Raw genomic sequence first — 23,966 nt, forward strand, 5'->3', positions numbered from 1 at the left:
GCAATGCCATTTTAGATTTTCTGTTTACAAGTTTCACGAGCACGACTGGAGTGGCGTTGTTGTTTCTTCCGTTCAGTGGGATGCATGTTTCGATGGTATTAATATCAATTTCAATTTCTTTTGATTGCAGAAAGTTGACCACTTGCTGTTCTGCTGAGACCATATCCATTTCATCTGGTTCACCTTCATTATTCACAGCTTTCGCATAGGATCTTGGTTTAATTCGGTGCCCTGTCACGATGATATCATTCATCCGTTTATCCTGATCCATTCCATCTATGATATTCTTCAGCATGTTGTTGTCTTCTTGAAGGATCTTTATTTGTTTGCCCATTTCAGTGGCTTCATTATTTCTGATGGTTTTGTGAGATTGCAAACTTTCTATACATTGCTGCAGACTTTTCACATCTCGTCTGTGTTCTTCTTTCATTTCTTTCATTTCTTGTTTCCATCCCTCCATCGTGTAGTTCCATTTTTCTAACATTTCTTCTTTAAAATCATGGAACATTTTTTGTATCCATTCTTGATTCCCATCATGTCCTGTGTCCAGCCTCAAATCTTGTTCAGTCTTTCCTTTACCTGAGAAATCACTGCACGTAAGCAGCTAAGCCCGCGACCTTCGATCCCTCAAGCTGTACTGCATCAACAAGTGACATCAGTGTGTAAAGGATATCACCACATGGGCTCAGGAACACTTCAAAAACCCACTGTCAGTAACCACAGTTGGTGGCTACATCTGTAAATGCAAGTTAAAACTCTCCTATGCAAGGCGAAAAAACGTTTATCAACAACACCCAGAAACGCCGTCGGCTTCGCTAGGCCTGAGCTCATCTAAGATGGTTTGATACAAAGTGGAAAAGTGTTCTGTGGTCTGACGAGTCCATATTTCAAATTGTTTTTGGAAACTGTGGACGTCGTGTCCTTCTGACCAAAGAGGAAAAGAACCATCCGGATTGTTATAGGCGCAAAGTTGTAAAGCCAGCATCTTTGATGGTATGGGGGTGTATTAGTGCCCAAGACATGGGTAATTTACACATCTGTGAAGGCACCATTAATGCTGAAAGGTACATACAGGTTTTGGGGCAACATATGTTGCCATCCAAGCAACGTTACCATGGACGCCCCTGCTTATTTCAGCAAGACAATGCCAAGCCACGTGTTACATCACCGTGGCTTCATAGTAAAAGAGTGCGGGTACTAGACTGGCATGCCTGTAGTCCAGACCTGTCTCCCATTGAAAATGTGTGGCGCATTATGAAGCCTAAAATACCACAACGGAGACCCCCGGACTGTTGAACAACTTAAGCTGTACATCAAGCAAGAATGGGAAATAATTCCACCTGAGACGCTTAAAAAATGTGTCTCCTCAGTTCCCAAAAGTTTACTGAGTGTTGTTAAAAGAAAAGGTGATGTAACACAGTGGTGAACATGCCCTTTCCCAACTACTTTGGCACGTGTTGCAGCCATGAAATTCTAAGTTAATTATTATTTGCAAATAAAAAATTAAGTTTATGAGTTTGAACATCAAATATGTTGTCTTTGTAGTGCATTCAATTGAATATGGGTTGAAAATGATTTGCAAATCATTGTATTCCGTTTATATTTACATCTAACACAATTTCCCCACTCATATGGAAACGGGGTTTGTACATTTACATACATTTATGTACCAAGTAGAACAAAAAAAAGTAAAAAAAAAAAAAATCCATAAAATTAAACCACTTTAGTCATAATTTGTGCGCTTAAGAAACTTCTCAACTTGAACTCCATTATTCTTCTGTTAGTGCCAGGCTTGTCCCTGACAGTTTGACTGTGTTTTAGTTTTTCCTCTGCGTTTGTCTTAGTTTTCTGTCAGCGCTTTTCATTTTGTCTTCTATTCCTGATTTTCTCCCTGAGTGCTGCTTCCCCTCAGCTGTGGCTGATTGGCACCTGGCCACACCTGGTGTCAATCAGCCAGCTGCTATTTAAACCTGCCTTCCCCTCCAGTCGGTGCTGGATTATTGTCATTGTCATTGTCATTACTACCTGTCTTAACACTTGTCGTTGTAGCTCTGTCTACTTTTGTTTCACTCTGCTCATGTCCTAGTTCCTTCGTGTCACAGTAAGTGTTTTTGTTTCTTGTCCAAAGTTAGCCTCTGTGCTATTTTAGTTCATAACCAAGTTTGTTCTCCGCCTTGTGCGCGACTTTTGTTGTTACCCTTTCGTTTGTTGTTTTGCCTTAGTGTTTAATTAAATCATGTTTTCTCGTACAATGCCTTCCGCCTTCTCTGCATCTTGGGGTTCGTGTCCTACAAACTCTGACAGTTTGTTTGATATTGTCATTACTGCCACTAGTGGTGAAAAAGTATACTACAACCGAGTACAGTTACTCAGATACTTTTCCACCTTTGTAGTATACTTTTGCACCTTTACTTAGTTTAGTAGTGAACTTGTGGACCAATTGAAGTTTAATCGCAAGCTCACAAGTGGACAAATATGTTTTAGTGCAATACACAAGTATACAAGAAAATACATCATTGTGTATACTTAGACAAACTTTAATGATCCACAAAGGATTTTTTTATTTTTGTATACGTATATGTACAGTATATGTATACCTGCATATTGCACAACAGTACCTTCAAGGTACTGTTGCGTCGGACCAGTTCTTCCTCCCAGGGAATCTAAATTACTGGTCAATCCCAACTTCTTTAGATGACATATATGCTGAGGAAGAAGGACCGTCAAGACAGTTTTGGAATATTGTAGTTTTATTCCAAAGCTTTGAGAGGTCAACTCAATCAATACATTTGTATCGGCTGCCCGAGTTGATCTGGCATTCCAATGCCAAGGCAACTCTTTTCACACAAAGAAAGCCCCCCCCCCCCCCCCCCCCCCCCGCCCCCCCTCTCAACACTGATAAGAAGAGAGCCGTGGGAGTTGTCTTCACATTGTAGTGCAGTTATAGTTAGTACAGTAATATTGTAGTACAGTTATAGATTAGTACAGTAATATTGTAGTGCAGTTATAGTTAGTACAGTAATATTGTAGTACAGTTATAGATTAGTACAGTAATATTGTAGTGCAGTTATAGATAAGTACAGTAATATTGTAGTGCAGTTATAGATTAGTACGGTAATTAAGGCTGAAACGACACGTCGACTAAGTCGACGTCATCGATTACGTAAATACGTCGACGCCGTTTTTGTGCATCGACGCGTCGCATACCGTATTTCCTTGAATAGCCGCCGGGGCGCTAATTAATTTAAAACCTCTTCTCACTCCTGCGCATACTTGCCAACCCTCCCGAATTTTTCGGGAGACTCCCGAAATTCAGCGCCTCTCCCGAAAACCTCCCGGGACAAATATTCTCCCGAAAATCTCCCGATTTTCAGCCGGAGCTGGAAGCCACGCCCCCTCCAGCTCCATGCAACCTGAGTGAGGGCAGCCTTTTTTCATGACAGGAGGACAACAGGGTGACAAGAACTAAATCATCCAGACTAGAGATACATTGTATTATTATGTTTATCTTACCTAAAAATAAATATATTTATTAATTAAAAAAAAAAAAAAACTAAATACATTTTTACTATATTTTGCTAAAAACATCAAAATTAATTGTATTTTTATTTGTATTTTTTCGTGAGTCCTTATTACATCCAGCCATAGAATTATACATTAAATTAATCATATTTGAAATAATTGATTTTAAATGATCATAATAATTAATTTAAAATGACTATATTTAATTATTAAAATAATTGCTTGTTTATCAACAACTTTAGCATTTTATTCATTACATTTTGAAACTCTCAGAAGCCAAGTTATGTTATATTCCTCAATATTTATTTATGCAAGTTTGAAGTATCAATTATCTAAACACAGTTTGTTTGCATATTTTCAGGATGTAGCTATCTCTCTCTATATATATATATATATATATATATATATATATATATGAAATACTTGACTTGGTGAATTCTAGCTGTCAATATACTCCTCCCCTCTTAACCACGCCTCCAACCACGCCCCGCCCCACCCCCGACCACGCCCCCACCCTCCACCTCCCGAAATCGGAGGTCTCAAGGTTGGCAAGTATGCTCCTGCGCTTACCAAAAGGCGTGGGGTAAATTTAGGCCTGCGCTTATAAATTTGAGTGATGTAAGGATACCATCATGAAAAGCACATTTAATTAAAAAAAACGTTATTATGGTCTTACCTTTTACTTATGAGTCCATGCGCAGCTGCTTCTGATCAAAAGCATCGATAACTTGTTTATAGAAGTCTTCCTTATCTTTCTTCAGTTTTAAAAGTCTCTCTGTCTCGATGGAGATATTCCCTTAAGTATTACCTCCTGCTTCCATTGAAAGTCCAGTTTAGAAAAGTGTTTTATTTTAGATATGTAATCCTCCATGTTAAAAGTGCAAGCAAACGATCACTGCTCACTCTTGTGGCTTGTTGTCTTCTTCTGCAGCACCGGTCTTCTGCAGTACCGCTAGTCGCAAGAAGGATCACTAGCGCCCTCTACCACCAGGAGGCGGGAGTCATTTAATGACTCATATTTGACACACGCAGCTACGGTATATTAATAAAACATAGCTGCTTACTGTTCTTTTTAGCATATTCAATAGCTTGGACCTTAAATCCTACTGAATAGCTCTTAATCTTCTTCCCTTTATGTGATTTCAAATTATTGAAATCAGCCTCCTCCATTTTGAAAATGATGACAGGTGAAGTGTCACTCATGACGTGACGAGTTTGACCCGGCGGAAGTTCTAGACATATGCTAATTATTTAGCAAAACGAGTTTGACTTGCGAAAATTCCAGACATGCGCTAATAAAATTAATATTTTGCGAAACGAGTTTGACCCAGCAGTAATTCGAGGCATGCGAATACAATTCAAGGAAATTTGCACTTTTTTGTATTGGATGTTTATCTTTATTTTTGCACATTTTAAAGCAAAATAAGCAATACTTTTACTTTTGAAATGCTTATACTATTGCAGAATATTAAGATTTGCACTGTATGTTTATTTTATATTTGCAAATTAAAAAGCAAATAAGCTACTTTTAATTTTGTTAAATGTTAAAAGTTTTAAATGTTTACATTGTTACAGAATATTTTGTCATGTTGTTGTCAATGTTGACTGAGTGGCCATACCTTTTTTTTTGTAAATAAAAGCCATGCCTTTTGAAAAAACTGGCCTACATTTATTTTTTCATCTTCATTTTAAATAAAAAAAATAATCGGTAAAAGGAAAAATAATCTATAGATTAATTGAAAAAAATAATCTATAGATTAACCGATTAATCGAAAAAAATAATCTATAGATTAATCGATAGAAAAATAATCGTTAGCTGCAGCATTAACGGTAATATTGTAGTGCAGTTATAGATTAGTACAGTAATATTGTAGTGCAGTTACATATTAGTACAGTAATATTGTATTGCAGTTATAGATTAGTGCGGTAATATTGTAGTGCAGTTATAGATAGTACGGTAATATTGTAGTGCAGTTATAGATTAGTACAGTAATATTGTAGTGCAGTTATAGATTAGTACGGTAAAATTGTAATGCAGTTGTAGGTTAGTACAGTAATATTTGTAGTACAGTTATAGGTTAGTACAGTAATATTGTAGTGCAGTTATATAGATTAGTACGGTAATATTGTAGTGCAGTTATAGATAAGTACAGTAATATTGTAGTGCAGTTATAGATTAGTACAGTAATATTGTAGTGCAGTTATAGATTAGTACAGTAATATTGTAGTGCAGTTATAGATTAGTACCGTAATATTGTAGTGCAGTTATAGATAAGTACAGTAATATTGTAGTGCAGTTATAGATTAGTACAGTAATATTGTTAGTACAGTTATAGATTAGTTACAGTAATATTGTAGTGCAGTTATAGATTAGTACCGTAAATATTGCAGTGCAGTTATAGATAAGTACATGTAAATATTGTAGTGCAGTTATAGATTAGTACAGTAATATTGTAGTGCAGTTATAGATTAGTACAATAATCTTGTAGTGCAGTTTATAGATAAAGTACAGTAATATTGTAGTGCAGGTTATAGATTGGTACAGTAATATTGTAGTGCAGTTATAGATTAGTACAGTAATATTGTAGTGCAGTTATAGATTAGTACAGTAATATTGTAGTGCATTTATAGATTAGTTACAGTAATATTGTAGTGCAGTTATATAGCATAGTAGAGTAATATTGTAGTACAGTTATAGATTAGTACAGTTGCTGTTCCCAATGTAAAATCCATTAATGAGAGCAGCCGGGGAAGAAGAAAGAGGATTGTCATCGACAGCAACAGGAAAAATAAATGATGTTTCTCTGCAGATTCACTGCTGCTGTGCCAAGGATGAAGAAATAATAATCTTTTTAAAAAAAAAACACTCACATTGTCTCATTTTAAAACAGTTTGTCTGTTATAGTAGTCATCAAAGAGGAATGTAGCCCAGGACCTAACATGAACAGAAGTTAATCTGCTTTGAAAGTCCACACACTCCTGTTCCATCTGCTGCACGCACGCACACACACACACACACACACACACACACACACACACACACACACACACACACACACACACACACACACACACACACACACACACACACACGCACACACACACACACACGCAAATAAAGCAACTAACGCAATTTAAAGTGCCCTTGCAACAATCCTCACATTCTCTCAAAAGGAGAATAAAGAACATAAATCTAATCCCTGTGCTAGAAAAAAACCAAAACGGTGTCACTCAAGGATTAACGTGCAACACGCACACGCACACGCAAAGTAGCGTGGGATGATTGCAGTGCAACTAACATCACATTTGAAACATATTTTTTTCTCAACTCCCAACTCCCAGATGCAGAATTTTGCAGCACAATAAAACACGCAAACACACTTTTTTGGTTCTTACCTGCGTGCGCACGCACGGGGGAATCCACCAGAGAAATAATCCACGCGCAGTTTGCACGCAAAGTGCGGAGAGGAAGGAACACGCCGTCCGGTGCCGGTGATAATCTCCGTGGATTGGACGATGGCTGAAGAGTCCACGAGGGGGATAAATTGGAAGTGCTTTAATCCACGGTGGAAGTGTCACGTGAGGAGGAGGGATGAAGAAGGAGGAGGAGTGGAAGCAGCACGGCACGTTGGACAGCTCCCACGGAGCAGCACGATCTCTACTCGGCCGCGCTCGGCTCGCTTGTGAGGGGATTTACCTCCGTGCGAGAGAGAGAGAGAGAGAGAGAGAGAGAGAGAGGAGAGAGAGAGAGAGAGGAGAGAGAGAGAGAGAGAGAGAGAGAGAGAGAGAGAGAGAGGAGAGAGAGAGAGAGAGAGAGAGAGAGACGAGAGAGAGAGAGAGAGAGAGAGAGAGAGAGAAGGCGAGTGGAGTGAGCGAGAGAGGGAGAGAGACAGGGAACGAGAGAGAGACAGAGAGAGAGAGAAAGAGGGGGAGAGAGAGAGAGGGAGAGAGAGACATGGAAAGAGAGAGAGAGAGACAGAGAGATAAGAGGGGGAGCGAGAGAGAGGGGGGGAGAGAGGGAGAAGGAGAGAGAAAGAGAAAGCGGAGAGAGGGCGAGAGAAAGAGAGGGCAAGATAGAGGGGGGTAGAGAGAGTGAGGGAAAGAGAGAGAGAGAGGGCGAGAGAGAGATAGAAAGAGGGAGAGAGACAGGGAGAGAGAGAGAGAGAGAGAAGGCGAGTGAGCGAGCGAGAGAGGTAGAGAGACAGGGAACGCGAGAGAAAGAGGTGGAGAGAGAGATAGAAAGAGGGAGAGAAAGAGAGCGAGGGAGGAGGGAGAGAAACAGGGAAAGAGATAGAGAGACAGAGAGATAAAGAGCAGGGAGAGAGGGAGAAAAAGAGAGAAAGAGAAAGCGAGAGAGGGCGGAGAGAAGAGAGAGGGCAAGATAGAGGGGGGTAGAGAGAGTGAGGGAAAGAGAGAGAGGCGCGAGAGAGAGAGAGAGAAAGGGAGAGAGAGAGAGAAAGGGAGAGAGAGAGAGAGAAAATGAAAGTGAAAGAGGGTGAGAGAAAGAGGGAAAGTGAGGGAGAAATAGAAAGAAAGAGATTGAAAGAGAGAGAGGGTGAGAGAGAGAGAAAAAGGGAGAGAAAGAGAGAGATGAGAGAGAAGGCGCGTTGAGCGAGCGAGACAGGGAGAGAGACAAGGAACCAGAGAGAGAAAGAGGGAGAGAGACAGAGAAATAGAAAGGGGGAGAGAGCGAGGGAGAGAGACAGGGAAAGAGAGAGAAAGAGAGAGAGAGACAGAGAGAGAGGCAGAGAGATAAAGAGGGAGAGAGAGAGAGAGAAAGATAGAGAAAGAGAAAGCGAAAAAGGGCGAGAGAAAGAGAGGGCAAGATAGAGGGGGGTAGAGAGAGTGAGGGAAAGAGAGAGAGGGCGATAGAGGGATAGCAAGAGGGAGAGAGAGCAGGAGAGGGAGAGAGACAGGGAAGGAGAGAGAGAGAGAGAGAGAGAGGGGGGGGGGGGGGGAGGGGGGAGAGGGAAGAGAAGAGAGAGGGAGAGAGAAAGAATGAGGGAAAGAGAGAGAGAGAAAGAGAGATCAAAAGAGAGAGAGAGGGTGAGAGAGAGATAGAAAGAGGGCGAGAGAGAGAAAAAGAGAAAGAGAGAGAAAGACGGACCAAAGGGAGGGAGAGGGGAGAGAGGAGGAGAGAAACGGGGAGAGGGGCGAGAGATAGAGAGAGAGAGGGAATAAGATGGAGAGAGACAGAGAGAGGAGGGAGAGAGTGAGAGAGAGAGAGGGCGAGAGAGAAGAAAAGAGAGAGAGAGGAAGGGAGAGAGAGAGCGAGGGTGAGAGAGAGAGTGCGAGGGGGCTAGAGAGAGAGAGAGAAAGAGAGCGGAGTAGAGTGAGGAGAGAGGGTGAGAAAGAGAGAGGGTGAAAGACAGAGAGAGAGAGAGAGAGAGACAGAGAGAGGGGAGCGAGGGAGCGAGAGAGAGCGAGAGAGAGCCCAATCAGAAGTAGGGGATGGAGGAGGCTCATACAACAAATGTTGGTATCATGATGCCAAGTCGATACAAAACCAGTATCAGCTAAATGTATACTGATATTTTTTACCAGGACATTTTTCAAAATATTTTAATTTTATCATTTACAAGTTTGACATTAAGTTGCAAGCAAGCCCAAGATGTTAGATGGCTGTAGTATATAGTTTATGGTGTCCTTTTTTGGTTGTGCCCAAAAAGTGTTAATACTGTAAGTATTTTACTCGTACAACAGCTGTACGATTGTAACATGCATCATTATCATTATCAAATTGCTGGCGAGTCAGTTCAGTCTTTGCTGTATAGTCTTTTGTCGTGCCCTAAAAAGTGTTATTACTGTAAGTATAGTACTTATTACACACCAACTGTATGATTGTAACGTGCATCTTAGTTGTCTTTACTGTCGAGTCTTGTGTTGCTCCCTAAAAATTGTTAATACAATATAATAAGCCAGTGCATATTTGGAAAAATGTGTCATGGTCAGGGTGAGCACTGTTTCGGCGTGACCCAAGGATGCAGAGAACGGCAGGCAGAATGCAAGTAAAAAACAAATGTATTACAAGGAAGCAGGGAACAAAGAGAAACAGCACACTCAGCCTCAATCTTCAAGGAACAGGAAGAGCAAGAATGATCCAACACTGAAGGACGGATCCAGGTGGAACTAGATAGAACTAATTAAACAAGGAACAGGTGTGCTGACAGGACATGGAACAGAAAGTAAAGGTGCTGTAAAAACACAGAAACCAAACAGGAAACACTGACAAAACAAGAGCACCAGGACAGGAAGTGATTCTAAAGACAGGAAAACCCAAACATAACCAAACTGTCAGTAGCACTTCTGACAGTAACCCCCCTTCCTATAACGGATCCAGACGTTTCAAGTTTAACAAAAAGTCCAGAACCATGGGAGGGTGGAGGACCAACAGTCCAGGCCATGTGCCCCCGCAGCCAGCGGGGAAGAGCCAGGTGGCGGTGGCGAGTTGAACGCCGCTGCATCTGGCGAGGCGGGTGCCCACGGAATGGCCACATCTGTGGCAAACGAGAAGGCAGACGCAAGTGGCCACGGTGCACCAGCAGCTGCAATCGTCCACGCCCAGGTCCTCGGCATACCTGCTGAGCACACGGAGGGTGTCCATGAAACGGCCACATACTAGGCCGATGAGGGGGCCGTGTGCGACCGTGAAGCTGGAGGGCACGGCCTCCGCGAGGAACCCACTGGAGACGAAGAAGGTGGCGTCTTCGGTGAGGAGCTAGCTGGAGACGAAGAAGGCGGCGTCTTCCGTGAGGAGTCCACTGGAGACGAAGAAGGCGGCGTCCTCGGTGAGGCGCCCGCTGGAGACGAAGAAGATGGCGGCTGCACAACAGGAGATGAAGAAGATGGCGGCTGCACAACAGGAGACGAAGAAGCTGGCGGCTGCACAACAGGAGACAAAGAAGATGGGGGCTGCACAACAGGAGACGAAGAAGATGGCGTTTGCACAACAGGAGACAAAGAAGATGGCGTCTGCACAGCAGGAGACGAAGAAGATGGCGTCTGCACAGCAGGAGACAAAGAAGATGGCGGCTGCACAACAGGAGACGAAGAAGCTGGCAGCTGCACAACAGGAGACGAAGAAGATGGCGTCTGCACAACACGAGACGAAGAAGATGGCGGCTGCACAACAGGAGACGAAGAAGATGGCGGCTGCACAACAGGAGACGAAGAAGCTGGCAGCTGCACAACAGGAGACAAAGAAGATGGCGGCTGCACAACAGTAGATGAAGAAGATGGCGGCTGCACAACAGGAGACGAAGAAGCTGGAGGCTGCACAGCAGGAGACAAATAAGATGGGGACTGCACAGCAGGAGACGAAGAAGATGGCGGCTGCACAGCAGGAGACGAAGAAGATGGCGGCTGCACAACAGGAGACGAAGAAGCTGGCAGCTGCACAACAGGAGACGAAGAGGATGGCGTCTGCACAACAGGAGATGAAGAAGATGGCGTCTGCACAGCAGGAGATGAAGAAGATGGCGTCTGCACAACACGAGACGAAGAAGATGGCGGCTGCACAACAGGAGATGAAGAAGATGGCGTCTGCACAGCAGGAGACGAAGAAGATGGCGTCTGCACAACACAAGACGAAGAAGATGGCGGCTGCACAACAGGAGACGTAGAAGCTGGTGGCTGCACAACAGGAGACGAAGAAGCTGGCGGCTGCACAACAGGAGGTGAAGAAGATGGCGGCTGCACAACAGGAGACGAAGATGCTGGCGGCTGCACAACAGGAGACAAAGAAGATGGCGTCTGCACAGCAGGAGACGAAGAAGATGGCGGCTGCACAGCAGGAGACGAAGAAGATGGCGGCTGCACAGCAGGAGACGAAGGTGGCGGCTGCACAGCAGGAGACGAAGGTGGCTGCACCGTTGACGTCTGCAGAGCTGGTACAGCAGGCGACTGCACCATCAGCGTCTGCAGGCCCACCGGGGTTGATGGCGGGGATCCGCAGACCCGCTGGTGTTGATGGCGGCGGCCGCAGGCCCACCGGAGTTGATGGCTGCGTTTGCGGTGGCCTCACTGGGAAAGGTGAGAGCTATGCCTCCCCAGTCGCACAGCTGAACTTAGCCCCCCCTTGAGGGACGGATCCCAGATGTCCCCAAAGAGGCCAACATACGACGGGGATGTGTGGGAGGGAGCTTGAAGAGAGGCAAAACATCTCTTCGATTCGGCCATCAGTGCCAAAATATTGTTAAGTCTCGCTGCAATTGAACTCTCTGCGGGGTCACTCGCTGGTTGGATCATTCATGTCATGGTCGGGGTGAGCGCTACTTCGGCGTGACCCAAGGATGCAGAGAACGGCAGACGGAATGCAAGTAAAAAATAATAATAAAACCTTACAAATTCAATAGGGTCCTCTGTCCCATTGTAAAATGACTCCCTTTGGGATTCCTTTTATAATGGGCCTTGCGGGCCCTAATAATAAAACCTTACAAATTCAATAGGGTCCTCTGTCCCATTGTAAAAGGACTCCCGTTGGGATTTCTTTTACAATGGGCCATGCGGGCCCTAATAATGTAATACTTACAAAGAAGCAGGGAACCAAGAGAAACAGTAAACTCAGCCTCAATCTCCAAGGAACAGCAAGAGCAAGAATGATCCAACACTGAAGGAGGGACCCAGGTGGAACTAAATAGAAGTAATTAAACAAGGAACAGGTGTGCTGACAGGACATGCAACAGAAAGTAACCGCAAAACACAAGGACCAAACAGGAAACACTGACAAAACAAGAGCACCAGGGCAGGAAGTCATTCTAAATATAGGAAAACCCAAACATAACCAAACTGTCAGTAGCACTTCTGACAAAGTGGAGCCTAACTTTATTCACGTCTGAGCCTTTTTTGGCATTGCAAATTGCAATATTACCTTGAGGTAGTTTGACTGAGTCCACTCTAATTGCTGCTGGAGTGATTGACCAGGCGTTGACCCAGGTAGCATGGCACCGTTTGATTTTGCGTGAATTGGTGCCCGGTAGGACTGGTGGGATTTGGTGGGTGCCATTAAAAGTACCAAATTCAATACCCATCAATGAAATAATTTGGGCGCCTGATTTAAGGCGTCGCCATGAATTGAACTTCTCTCCCCTTGATGGCGCCCCAAAGCCATCATGCATCCAATGATATCCCTCTGACTTAATTAACAACATGTTACGTACGGTGGAAAAGAAGCACTGAGGCGTATTTATTAATATACTAAAATGATGTGTGTAATAAATCCAAACGTGTACGGTGTGACTATGTGATGGGTCTAGCTGGTGAGTTTTAATGTTGAAGGTGTGTGTTGTGAGAGGTGTCGGAAGTCCAGAAGGGGCAAGACAGGCTCGGAGGTCCGTGGGCAAACAAGAGGTCAGGGGCATGAGCGAGGCGTCAGAGTCCGTGTCCAGGCGAGAGGTCGAGATCCAGGGAGGCAGCAAGAAGACAAGAACAAATCCGGGGAGACAAGACACACAGCACTAATCCAGGGAACGAAGAGGAACTGCAGAGTGACGACACAGGACAGGACACAATTCTGGCACTGGAATGCAGGACACGCTGGCTTATGAAGAACGTGGAGCTCTCATCAGCGGCAGGTGTGTTGATTGCTGATTGTGTGCAGCCGCTCGGAGGAGCGGAACGCCCGTGGGCGCATCCAGAGGAGCGCACAGCAGAATGTGTGGCGGCAGGAGCTTAACCTTCGTCTTGTGTTAAGGTCGGCACCGACCCGTTTGAGTTTTTAAATGCATAAAAAAAACGCATAAATGTATTTTTTTGCATCAAGGCTTTTTGACTTTGTCAGGAACCTCTATTTCAACAAAATAAAACCTTTTTTTTTGTTTCACTAAATAATAAAATGCTTTGGTTGAAATTATGACCTTGGTGTTGTTAGGGTCGGTTTCCACCCAGTTATAAAAATAAGATTATAAAGCAATAATTAGAGCCAAAACTGAACACACTGACAACCAGCTTCTCTCCCAATCATGTGAGCTTTAGGGAATTCTCATTTTACCTTGTTATCCAGTACGAAAACAAACAAAGACGGGCATGTCCAGACAGGTGAGGTCAATTCAGTATAGAGTTGGTGACTTGCAGAGTGCACATCTGCAATTTGCAGCATGCAAAAATGAAAAAAAGATTTACAGTGAGAGAAGTTCTGGATAATATTTTTGGAGAAAATGAGGGAGAGGACACAGAGCAGCATAGTGATACGGATGAACAGGTTTCCGAGGAGGAAGACAATGTGGAGTATCATCCAGAAGACACAGACACATCTGATGAGGAGGTCATACCAAAGACTATAAATATGGGAGCCATTACCTTCCTGCTTGGCACTCAGCATCAAGGGTTGGAATTGGGGGTTAAATCACCAAAAATTATTCCCGGGAGCGGCACCGCTGCTGCCCACTGCTCCCCTCACCTCCCAGGGGGTGAACAAGGGGATGGGTCAAATGCAGAGGACACATTTCACCACACCTAACTTTAACTTAACTTGATTGGCTTGATTGGTTGTTGTTTGTTTGACCTTGCAAATCTATTATTTGTGTTATGGCTTGTTCTGCTTTTCATTTTTTAAATTTGAAATCGAGGGGTATACTGACAAAAAAAGGGCCCAATGGCCCACACCAAAAATATTAAAACCAATATTTTCATGGATAAGGAAGCCTAACAAGGTAACTAAGAGATGAGAAACAAATTGGATGACAGAAAATAGTTTTTAGTGTATTTTACAGCTGATTTAAGACATGGGTCAAAACCGACCCGTTATCAAAACACATGGTAACAGAAAGCTAACACAAGGGGAAGGTTAAGCCGTAACACAACACAACCATCATTCAACAAACTATGTTTGAACAACACAACAAAAAACACACAGATATTTGGGAAAATCAACATTGAAGAGAAGTGGAAAAAAATATCAATCTCATCACGCTAGTATCAATGCAATACTGATACTATTCAAAATATTAATATTTGGCATCACCCCCCGCGACCCCGACAGGGACAAGCGGTAGGAAATGGATGGATGGATGGAGTAAAAAACGGATGATGTAAAGCGGTTTAGTCCATCAGTCACAAACCCCCCAAAAACAGCCCGAGTGTTATGTTGCCCATCTAACACAAACACATTTAACTTAAAAAACTAGGAATTTGTTTTAAAAATTAATAAGATTATGACTAAAAATTGTGCAAAAATTGCAGAGAATCTGGATACATGTGTCACTATAGAAAGCAAAATGATAGACTCCTAAACAATTATAAATGAAGGCATGCGTGCCTTTCACAATTAAACCGACACAGTACCAAATCCCTGGCATCTAATACTGAATGGTACGATTTTTATGTACTTTTATGTGTGTCCATTTGTTAATACATGCTAATTGTTTAATAATAAAATTATTTTTTATATTCAACATTTAACAGTTGATAATGATAGTTGTGCTGTCCAGTTGTTACATTTGTGATTTCTCCCAAGTTGTCAGGCATGTTACTGACAGTTTGGCGTTCCTCTCCTGCAGCAGCCGCGCCGCTGCACTAACTCTACAATCGACACACCTGACGCTGATGAGATCCCTACCTTCTTAAGACAGCGTGTCCTGCGTTCCAGTGCCAGAACGTAGCTACTTGTACCTGTACAGTAAGCCCTACACGTCTCTAGCTTCCTTGCTTATGTGCTTCCTTGCTCTTTGTGTTTCCCCTCCGTTGTGCTCATTGTGTCTTGTCCTGTGTCGTCATCCAGCCCCCCTTTGTCACCTCCTGGTTTCGAGCTGCGTGTCTCGTCTCCCCTCTGGACATCCTGCTGCCTTCCTGGATCTCGACCTCACGCCTGCCCCCAGACAACGACGCCTCGCTCCAGCCCCTGACCTCTTGCCTGTTCCTGGATCTCCGAGCCTGCCTTGCCCTTTCTGGACTTCCACACCGATCTCAACACACACCTTCAACACAACCCGGTAACACTCCACATATAATCTCTACACCTAGTCACATCGTATGCATTTGGATTAGTCACACACGTCATTAATATATTTAAATAAACACGCTACAACCTAACGACGTCCCTGCCTCCGTGCCGTCTCCTTCTCTGACTCTACAGTTACACTGTGTTTGTGTTTATTTCCTGTCTGTACTCTTATTTTGGTTCTATTTCCTGCATGTCTCTCTGAGCGCTCTTTTCCTTCACCTGTCCCTGATTGGCAGCCTGGCACACCTGGTTGCAATTGCCAATCAGGCTACTATTTATGCCTGCCTCGCCCTTCAGTCAGGGCTCGATGATTGTATCCTGTATGCCGTTGCCTGTTTCCTGTTTCCTGTTGCCTGTTTCCTGGTTCCTGTGTTTTCCCTGCTCTGCACTTACTAGTAGCAGTATTTGTTTTTTGACATTAAAGTCATGTTTTCCTGGGCTACGCCTGCCATTTCTGCATCTTGGGGTTCAAGACCGACAGCAGTCCTTAACACAAGTCTCATTTACAAGTATTATATTGCAGACTTCAAATGCAGTTGCAATTCCAAGATGGCAATAGTGTCTTGACTACGGTGTAAAAAGTAGTCTTGCCAGTCTTGTCATTTGTTGAACCCCAAAGTGTTTATACTGTGTGTATTGTGCTTGTTACACAACAGCTGTTTGATCAAAACGTGCAAATTTGAACTTGCTCATGCTAATCGGTAGCCTGGATATGGGATTTTCAATTTCAATTAGCATCAAGCTAGTGCAGTTTGAAAAATGGAGCAAATTCTCCAAATTGATTGCCGGGTTTTCAATTATGTTTGGGAACCCAATACACCACTGCACCGTACCAAATGTCTTGTACTTGCCACAAGGGGGCAAACAAGCAAGAAATGTTAATGGCAAATAAATGATCTCCAACTGCTGACATTATCAGCAAGTGTGCGACAAAATGAAGTCGTCTGTGTGATTCATGGAGGACAAACGCAACGGGTGGACGGCGAGGGGGAGGAGGCGGGGGGCGTGCGTTCCCTTGACATTCTCCGCACGACACTGGAAGATTACGTTGAGGCATCTCTGCTTATAAACAAGCCATGCACCCTAATTTGCCATTAACGTGCTGCATGCTAATTAAAGGAGATGTTTTCTTATGCAAACTTGAAATGGCATTTGTGCAATTGTGTGCTTTTTAACGTGCGTGTGTGTGTGTGTGTGTGTGTGTGTGTGTGTGTGTGTGTGTGTGTGTGTGTGTGTGTGTGTGTGTGTGTGTGTGTGTGACTGTAATGGATGGTGACATGATGTACCAGGAGCTTGAACAAAAGCGGGCTCACACAGATGTGATGTGCGGCCACTTTGGTATTTCCATTTAGTGGTAGAGTATTAAGAACACGTCCAGACTGTGCTGTCAGAGCAGGTATAATACATGTGACAATGATGTATTATACTGTATCATATCAGGTATAATACATGTGACAATGATGTATTATACTGTATCATATCTGGTATAATACATGTGACAATGACGCATCATACTGTATCATGTCAGGCATAATACATGTACCAATGATGTATTATACTGTATCATATCAGATATAATACATGTACCATCCATCCATCCATCCATTGTCTTCCGCTTATCTGAGGTCGGGTCGCAGGACCAGCAACCTAAGCAGAGAAGCCCATACTTTCCTCTCCCCAGCCACTTCGTCCAGCTCCTCCCGGGGGATCCTGAGGCATTCCCTGGCCAGCCGGGAGACATAGTCTTCCCAACGTGTCCTGTATGTTCTCCGTGGCCTTCCCCAAAACAATCGGGTGGCATCCTGACCAGATGTCCGAACCACCTTATCTGGCTCCTCTCGATGTGTAGGAGCAGCGGCTGCTTGGTTCTCACCCTGTCTCTAAGGGAGAGCCCTGCCACCCGGCGGAGGACACTCATTTCAGGTGATTGTACCCGTGATCTTGTCCTTTCGGTCATAACCCAAAGCTCATAACCGTGAGGATGGAAACGTAGATCGACCGGTAAATTGAGAGCTTTGCCTTCCGGCTCAGCTCCTTCTTCACCACAACAGTTCGATACAGCGTCCGCATTACTGAAGACGCCGCACTGATCCGCCTGTTGATCTCACGATGCACTTGTTCCTCACTCATGAACAAGACTCTGAGGTACTTGAACTCCTCCACATGGGGAAAGAGCTCCTACATGCACAATGATGTAGTATACTGTATCATGTCAGGTATAATACATGTACCAATGATGTATTATACTGTGTCATGTCATGTAGACTCCTCTCCTCAGCTGTCACCTTATTGTGGTAGATGGGCTTGCGTGTCCAAATGATCCTAGGAGCTATATTGTCCATGGGCTTATATGCCCTCTGGTAGGGGCACAGTCCGAGAGGTAACGTGGGTCCCCCCTCATATGGGCTCAACACTCATATGAGGGGGCAAAGAGGTCGGCTGCAGTGTGAGCTGTGCCGTAGCAAAAGGCAGGGCCCTTGACAGTCTCATCCTCGGCTACAGAAAATAGCTCTTGGGACGTTGAACGTCACCACGCTCGGGGGGAAAGGAGCCTGAGCTGGTGCGCAAGGTGGAGAGGTTCGGACTAGATCTAGTCGGACTCACTTTGACGCACAGCAGGGGCTCTGGAACCAGTCCTCTCGAGAAGTGCTAGACTCTTTTCCACTCTGGCGTTGCAAGCAGTGAGAGGCGACGGGTTGGGGTGCCAATTCTTGTTGCCCTCTGGCTCAGAGCCTGTACGTTGGAGTTTAACACGGGTAGCTTCCCTCTGCATTCAGATGGGGGGACGGTTCCTTACTGTTGTTTGTTCTTATGCATCAAACAGGAGCTCAGAGTACCCGCCCTTTTTGGATTCCCTCAAATTAGTACTGGAGAGTGCTCCCTTAGGTGATTTCTTTGTTCTGCTGGGTGACTTCAACACTCACATTGGCAACAACAATGAGACCTTAAAAGGCGTGATTGGGAGGAACGGCCGTCCGGATCTGAACCTGAGTGGTGTTTTGTTATTGGACTTTTGCGTTAGTCACAGATTGTCCATAACAAACACCATGTTCAAACATAAGGGTTTCCATATGTGCACTGGACACCGGGACACCTTAGGCCACATCGACTTTGTGGTTGTGTCATCAGATTTGCGGTCTCATGTTTTGGACACTCGGGTGATGAGAGGGGGGGCGCTTTCTACCGATCACCACCTGGTGGGGAGTTGGTTCCGATGGTGGGAGAGGATGCCGGTCGGATTTGGCAGGCCAAAAGGCATTGTTAGGGTTTGTTGGAAACGTCAAGCTTCCCATCAGAGAGAGTTTCAATTCCTACCTCCAGAAGAACTTTGAATATGTCAGGAGGGAGGCACTGGACATTGAGTCCGAGTGGACCATGTCCCGTGCCTCTAGTGTGGAGGCGGATGATCGGAGCTGTGGCCACAAGGTGGTTGGTGCCAGTCGTGGTGGTAATTCCATAACCCGCAGATGGACACCAGCGTTGAGGGTTGCCGTCAAGCTGAAGAGGGAGTCCTATTTTGGGAGTCCTTTTAGCTCATGTGACCCCAGAGGCAGCAGACAGGTACCGATAGGCCAAGAGGCAAAAACTTGGTCAGGGGAGGAGTTCAGCAAAGCCATGGAAAAAGACTTCCGGACAGCTTTGAAGCAATTCTGGACCACCATCCGCCGCTTCAGGAGGAGGAAGCAGGGCATTATCACCACCGTATATGGTGGGGATTGTGTGCTGCTTACCTCAACTCAGAAAGTTGTGATTCGGTGGAGGGAATACTTCGAAGACCTCCTCAGTCCCACCTTCACATCTTCCTATGAGGATGCAGTGCCTCGGGAATCTATGGTGGACTCTCCTATTTCTGGGGATGGGGTTACCGATTTAGTTAAGAAGCTCCTTGGTGGCTGGGCCCCGGGAGTGGATGAGATCCATTCGGAGTTCCTTAAGGCTTGGATGCTGTGGGGCTGTCTTGGTTGACAAGACTCTGTAACATTGCGTGGACATCAAGGGCGGTGCCTCTGTATTGGCAGACCGGGTGGTGGTCGCTCTCTTTTAAAAGGGAAACGGGAGGGTGTGTTCCAACTATTGTGGGATCACACTCCTCAGCCTTCCCGGTAAGGTCTATTCAGGTGTACTGGAGAGGAGGCTATGCCGGATAGTCTAACCTCGGATTCAAGAGCAGCAGTGTGGTTTTCCCGCTGGTCGTGGAACTGTGGACAAGCTCTCTCAGCAAGGTCCTCGAGGGTACATGGAAGTTTGAACAACCAGTCTACAAGTGCTTTGTCGAAGAAGGCCTTTGACCGTGTCCCTCAGAAAATCTTGTGGGGTGTGCTCAGAGAGTATGGTGTATTGGACTGTCTGATTGTGGTGGTCCGCTCCATGTATGATTGGTGTGAGAGTTTGTAAAATCCGTCTCCAGTGAGGGTTGGAATCGCCAGGGTTGCCCTTTGCAACCAAATCTGTTCATAAGGTTCATGGACATAATTTCTAGGCGCAGTCAGGGCGTTGAGAGGATCCGGTTGGCTGGCTGTAGGATTAGGTCTGCTTTTTGCAGAAGATGTGGTCCTGGTGGCTGTATCTAGCTAGGATCTTCAGCTCTCACTGGATTGGTTCACAGCTGAGTGTGAAGCGATGGGGATGAGAATCAGTACCTCAAAGTCTGAGTTCATGATTCTCGCCCGGAAAAAGGTGGAGTGTCATTTCCAGGTTGGGGAGGAGATATTTCCCCAAGTGGAGGAGTTCAAGTACCTCTGAGTCTTGTTCACAAGTAAGGGAAGAGTGGATCGTGAGATCAAGAGGCAGATCGGTGCAGTGTCTGCAGTGATGTGGACCCTGCATCGGTCCGTTGAGATGAAGAAAGAGCAGAGCCAGAAGGCAAAGCACTCAATGTATCAGTCGATCTATGTTCCCATCCCCACCTATGGTCATGAGCTTTGAGTTATGGGTTGTACTTGTATAGCGCTTTTTTCTACCTTCAAGGTACTCAAAGCGCTTTGACACTACTTCCACATTTACCCATTCACACACACATTCACACACTGATGACCGAAAGGACAAGATCCCGGCAGCTGAAATAAGTTTTGTCCATCGGGTAGTGGGGCTCTCCCTTAGAGATAGGGTGATAAGTTATGTCATTCAGGTGGAACTCAAAGTAAACCCTCTGCTCGTCCACATCGAGAGGAGCCAGATGAAGTAGTTAAAGCATCTGGTCAAGATGCCCCCCGAACTCCTTCCTGGGGAGGTGTTTAGGGCACATCTGACCGGGAGGAGGCCAAGGGGAAGACCCAGATCACGTTGGAGAGACTATGTCTCCTTGCTGACCTGGGAACGCCTTGGGATCTCCTGGCAGAAACCAAATGTAGTGGCTGGAGAGAGGGAAGTCTGGGCTTGTCTACTTTGGCTACCTCCCCCGCAACCCGACCTCGGATAAGCAAAAGAAGATGGATGGATGGATGGATTAATGGATGGATGGCTGGCATATCAGGCATAATATATGTAACATTGATGTAATATACTACATCATATCAGGTATAATACATGTAACGATGATGTATTTTACTCTATCATGTAACATGTAATATTATCAGAGCAGTTATAACACATGTAACATCATCATCAGGTGTAATACATGTACCAATATCGGATGAGGTATAATACACGTTACATTATTAGATCAGGGATAGTACATATAACCTTATCATCAGGTGTAATACATGTACCAGTATCAAATCAGGTATAAAACATGTAACATCAGATCAGGTATACTACATATACTATTATCAGATCAGGTATATCAATTAACCAATCAAAGTTTACTCATATAGCCCTTAATTACAAATATCTCAAAGGGCTGCATCAGCTTCAACGACATCCTGGGCTCAGATCCCACTTTAGGGCAAGAAAAACCTCATCCCAATGGGAACAATAGAAACCTTTGAAGGGACCACAGATGTGGGGATGCTGAAGAGTGCAGGGCAAGAACCGAACCATACTCCGAGGTCACGTTGTTATGGGAGACGCACTGCATCCTGTCAGTAAGATAGGAGTTGAACCAAGAAAAAGCTAAGTCTGACATACCAATACATGTTTTGATATGTTCTAATAGAATGTTATGATCGACGTTATCGAAAGCAGCGCTAAGATCAAGTAACAGGAACATGGATGACGCATCAGCCCATAGTTAGCAATAGATCATTAGTCATTTTTGCGAGGGCTGTCTTCGCAGAGCATGGTTGAGCATATTGTGTAATAATTACGACCACATTAATTGTCCTTTATTACCAAATAATTCCACAGAGTGGCGCAATAGGACTGCAGTATGGTTGATTTTTTGCACAGCTCTACTGCTACTGCTCTGACAGCGGAACCAATTTGCAACAATGAGAAAAGTTGACAGCGAATGCCAGGGGTTTAATAAGGAATGGACAACTAAATACTTTTTCACTGAAGTCCATTCAAAGGCTGTATGTCTTATTTGGCAAGAAATTGTCGCGGTTTTGATGGAATACAGCGTACGTCGTCATTTCTCCACCAAGCACGCTAATTATGCATACAACCAGTCAATGCAAGAACGGACCGCTAGTGCTCAGATGTCTTAAGCTAATTTGCAGGTTCAGGAAAACCTCTTTATCCGACAAACTACCATCCAAGAATCAAGCACAAAGGCAAGTTATCTACTGGCATTCAAATTAGCCAAGACGAGTAAGCCTTTTTTTGAGGGAGAGTTTCTAAAAGAGTGCATGGTGGGGACAGCAGGTGTTTTGTGACCTGAGAGCAAGAGCAAATCACGCAGGACAGTGACTCGTTGTGTGAAGCTAATTGACAGAGACTTAGCTCGTATGGTCAACAAAAAAAACAGTCGTTTACATTATATTCCTTGGCACTGGATGAAAGAAATGGCATTCGGGACACAGCTCAGCTTTTGATTTTCATCAGCGGGATTAATGACAATTTTGAGATAACAGAGGAGTTTTTGGCCATGGAATCCCTAAAAGGAAAAATGTGAGGAGAGGACTTGTTTAACAGTGTGGCGGAAGTCGTCATGAAGTACAAAGTGCCTTGGAGTAAGCTAGCAAATGTTACCACAGATGGGTCGCCAAATCTCACATGAAAAAACGTCTGGTGACTAAAAATAATCCAGGAGAGGGTGAAAGAGACCTACTCAGTGGCCTAGTGGTTAGAGTGTCCGTCTTGAGATCGGTAGGTTGGGAGTTCAAATCCCGGCCGAGTCATACCAAAGACTATAAAAAAAAATGGGACCCATTACCTCCCTGCTTGGCACTCAGCATCAAGGGTTGGAATTGGGGGTTAAATCACCAAAATGATTCCCGGGCGCAGCCACCGCTGCTGCCCACTGCTCCCCTCACCTCCCAGGGGGTGATCAAGGGTGATGGGTCAAATGCAGAGAATAATTTCGCCACAACTAGTGTGTGTGTGACAATCATTGGTACTTTAACTTTAACTTTAGAGGACAACCCCCAACACAAGGTACTTTTTTTACACTGCAAAATCCACCAGGAGGTGCTATGCAAATCTGTATTGCAGCTTGACCACGTAGTTATAAAGCTTGTTAACTTTATTGGTGTGAGGGCACTTCACCATCGTCAGTTTATTAAATTTCTTGAAGAGACTGATACAACCACCAGGACTTGCTTTATCATTCAAATGTCCGCTGGTTTATTTTGGGTAAAGTATGTTAACGTATGTGGGAGCTAAAACAGGAGATTATCTCCTATTTGGAGCAACTTGAAAAAGCTGACACTTTCCCTGAGCTGAGTGACACCGATTGGCTTTGTGATTTAGCATTGACATATTGGCACACATGAATGAGCTGAATGTGAAGCTACAAGGCAAAGACCAGTTTGTACATGAAATGTATACAAATGTCAGGGCCTTTGAAGTGAATATCATGTACAATGTCCTTATATGATTGGAAGTGGGATGTGTTTGTATTTGGTCACAGAGTACTTTAAAGGATTATTCAACAAAGGGCAAAAGTGCACATGTCCATCACAAGTACTCCTGAGAGTGGGGGGCCTTACCCCCAGGACATTGAGAAACTAAAGGGATAACAGCAGTTGGATTTTAGGAGGGATGAACATATATGGGTAGAGGCTAGGGGTCCGAGGTCACTCGACTCAAACTGATCAGAGGAATAATGTCAAGGGGAGATTGATTGGCCAGACTGGCCGGCCTCAAGGCTAGAACCACAAAGAGTAAGGGTCTTTGTGTAAAAAGTTATTTAAGAACAGTTGTCCGAAAGGACATCAGAAGAGATTCGGCCCACTTCTTCTCCTGGAAACTGCAGTTCCAGTTGAAGGCTCGCTGAAACAAATAAAGATTTTTGTTTGACGATTCCTCTTGGCGTCTTCTTGGCTCATCACCCATCACACGACCATGAAATATACAACACCTTCAAAACCAAGCTGTCTTTATTTTCAAAACAAATGTCAAACCAGTCATTCACTCATTTTCCCACACTGGCTACATTGAAAGAAGCCCCACAACATATGAAAAA

At 44.5% G+C, this 23,966-nt stretch overlaps 1 protein-coding gene across 3 annotated transcripts in view; it reads right to left on the reverse strand.

Annotated features, from left to right (window-relative positions):
- Positions 1 to 7,107, reverse strand: part of fstl5 (follistatin-like 5) — a 570,108-nt gene extending 563,001 nt beyond the window's left edge. For all 3 annotated transcript variants that reach the window (XM_072914911.1, XM_061976896.2, XM_061976895.2), the window contains exon 1: positions 6,919 to 7,107. The gene's annotated coding sequence lies outside the window, so the exon portion shown is untranslated. The remainder of the gene's footprint in view (positions 1 to 6,918) is intronic.
- Positions 7,108 to 23,966: the final 16,859 nt, after the last annotated feature.

The sequence above is a fragment of the Nerophis lumbriciformis genome, linkage group LG16 (genome assembly GCF_033978685.3).
Source record: "Nerophis lumbriciformis linkage group LG16, RoL_Nlum_v2.1, whole genome shotgun sequence".
NCBI classification, from domain to species: Eukaryota; Metazoa; Chordata; class Actinopteri; order Syngnathiformes; family Syngnathidae; genus Nerophis; species Nerophis lumbriciformis.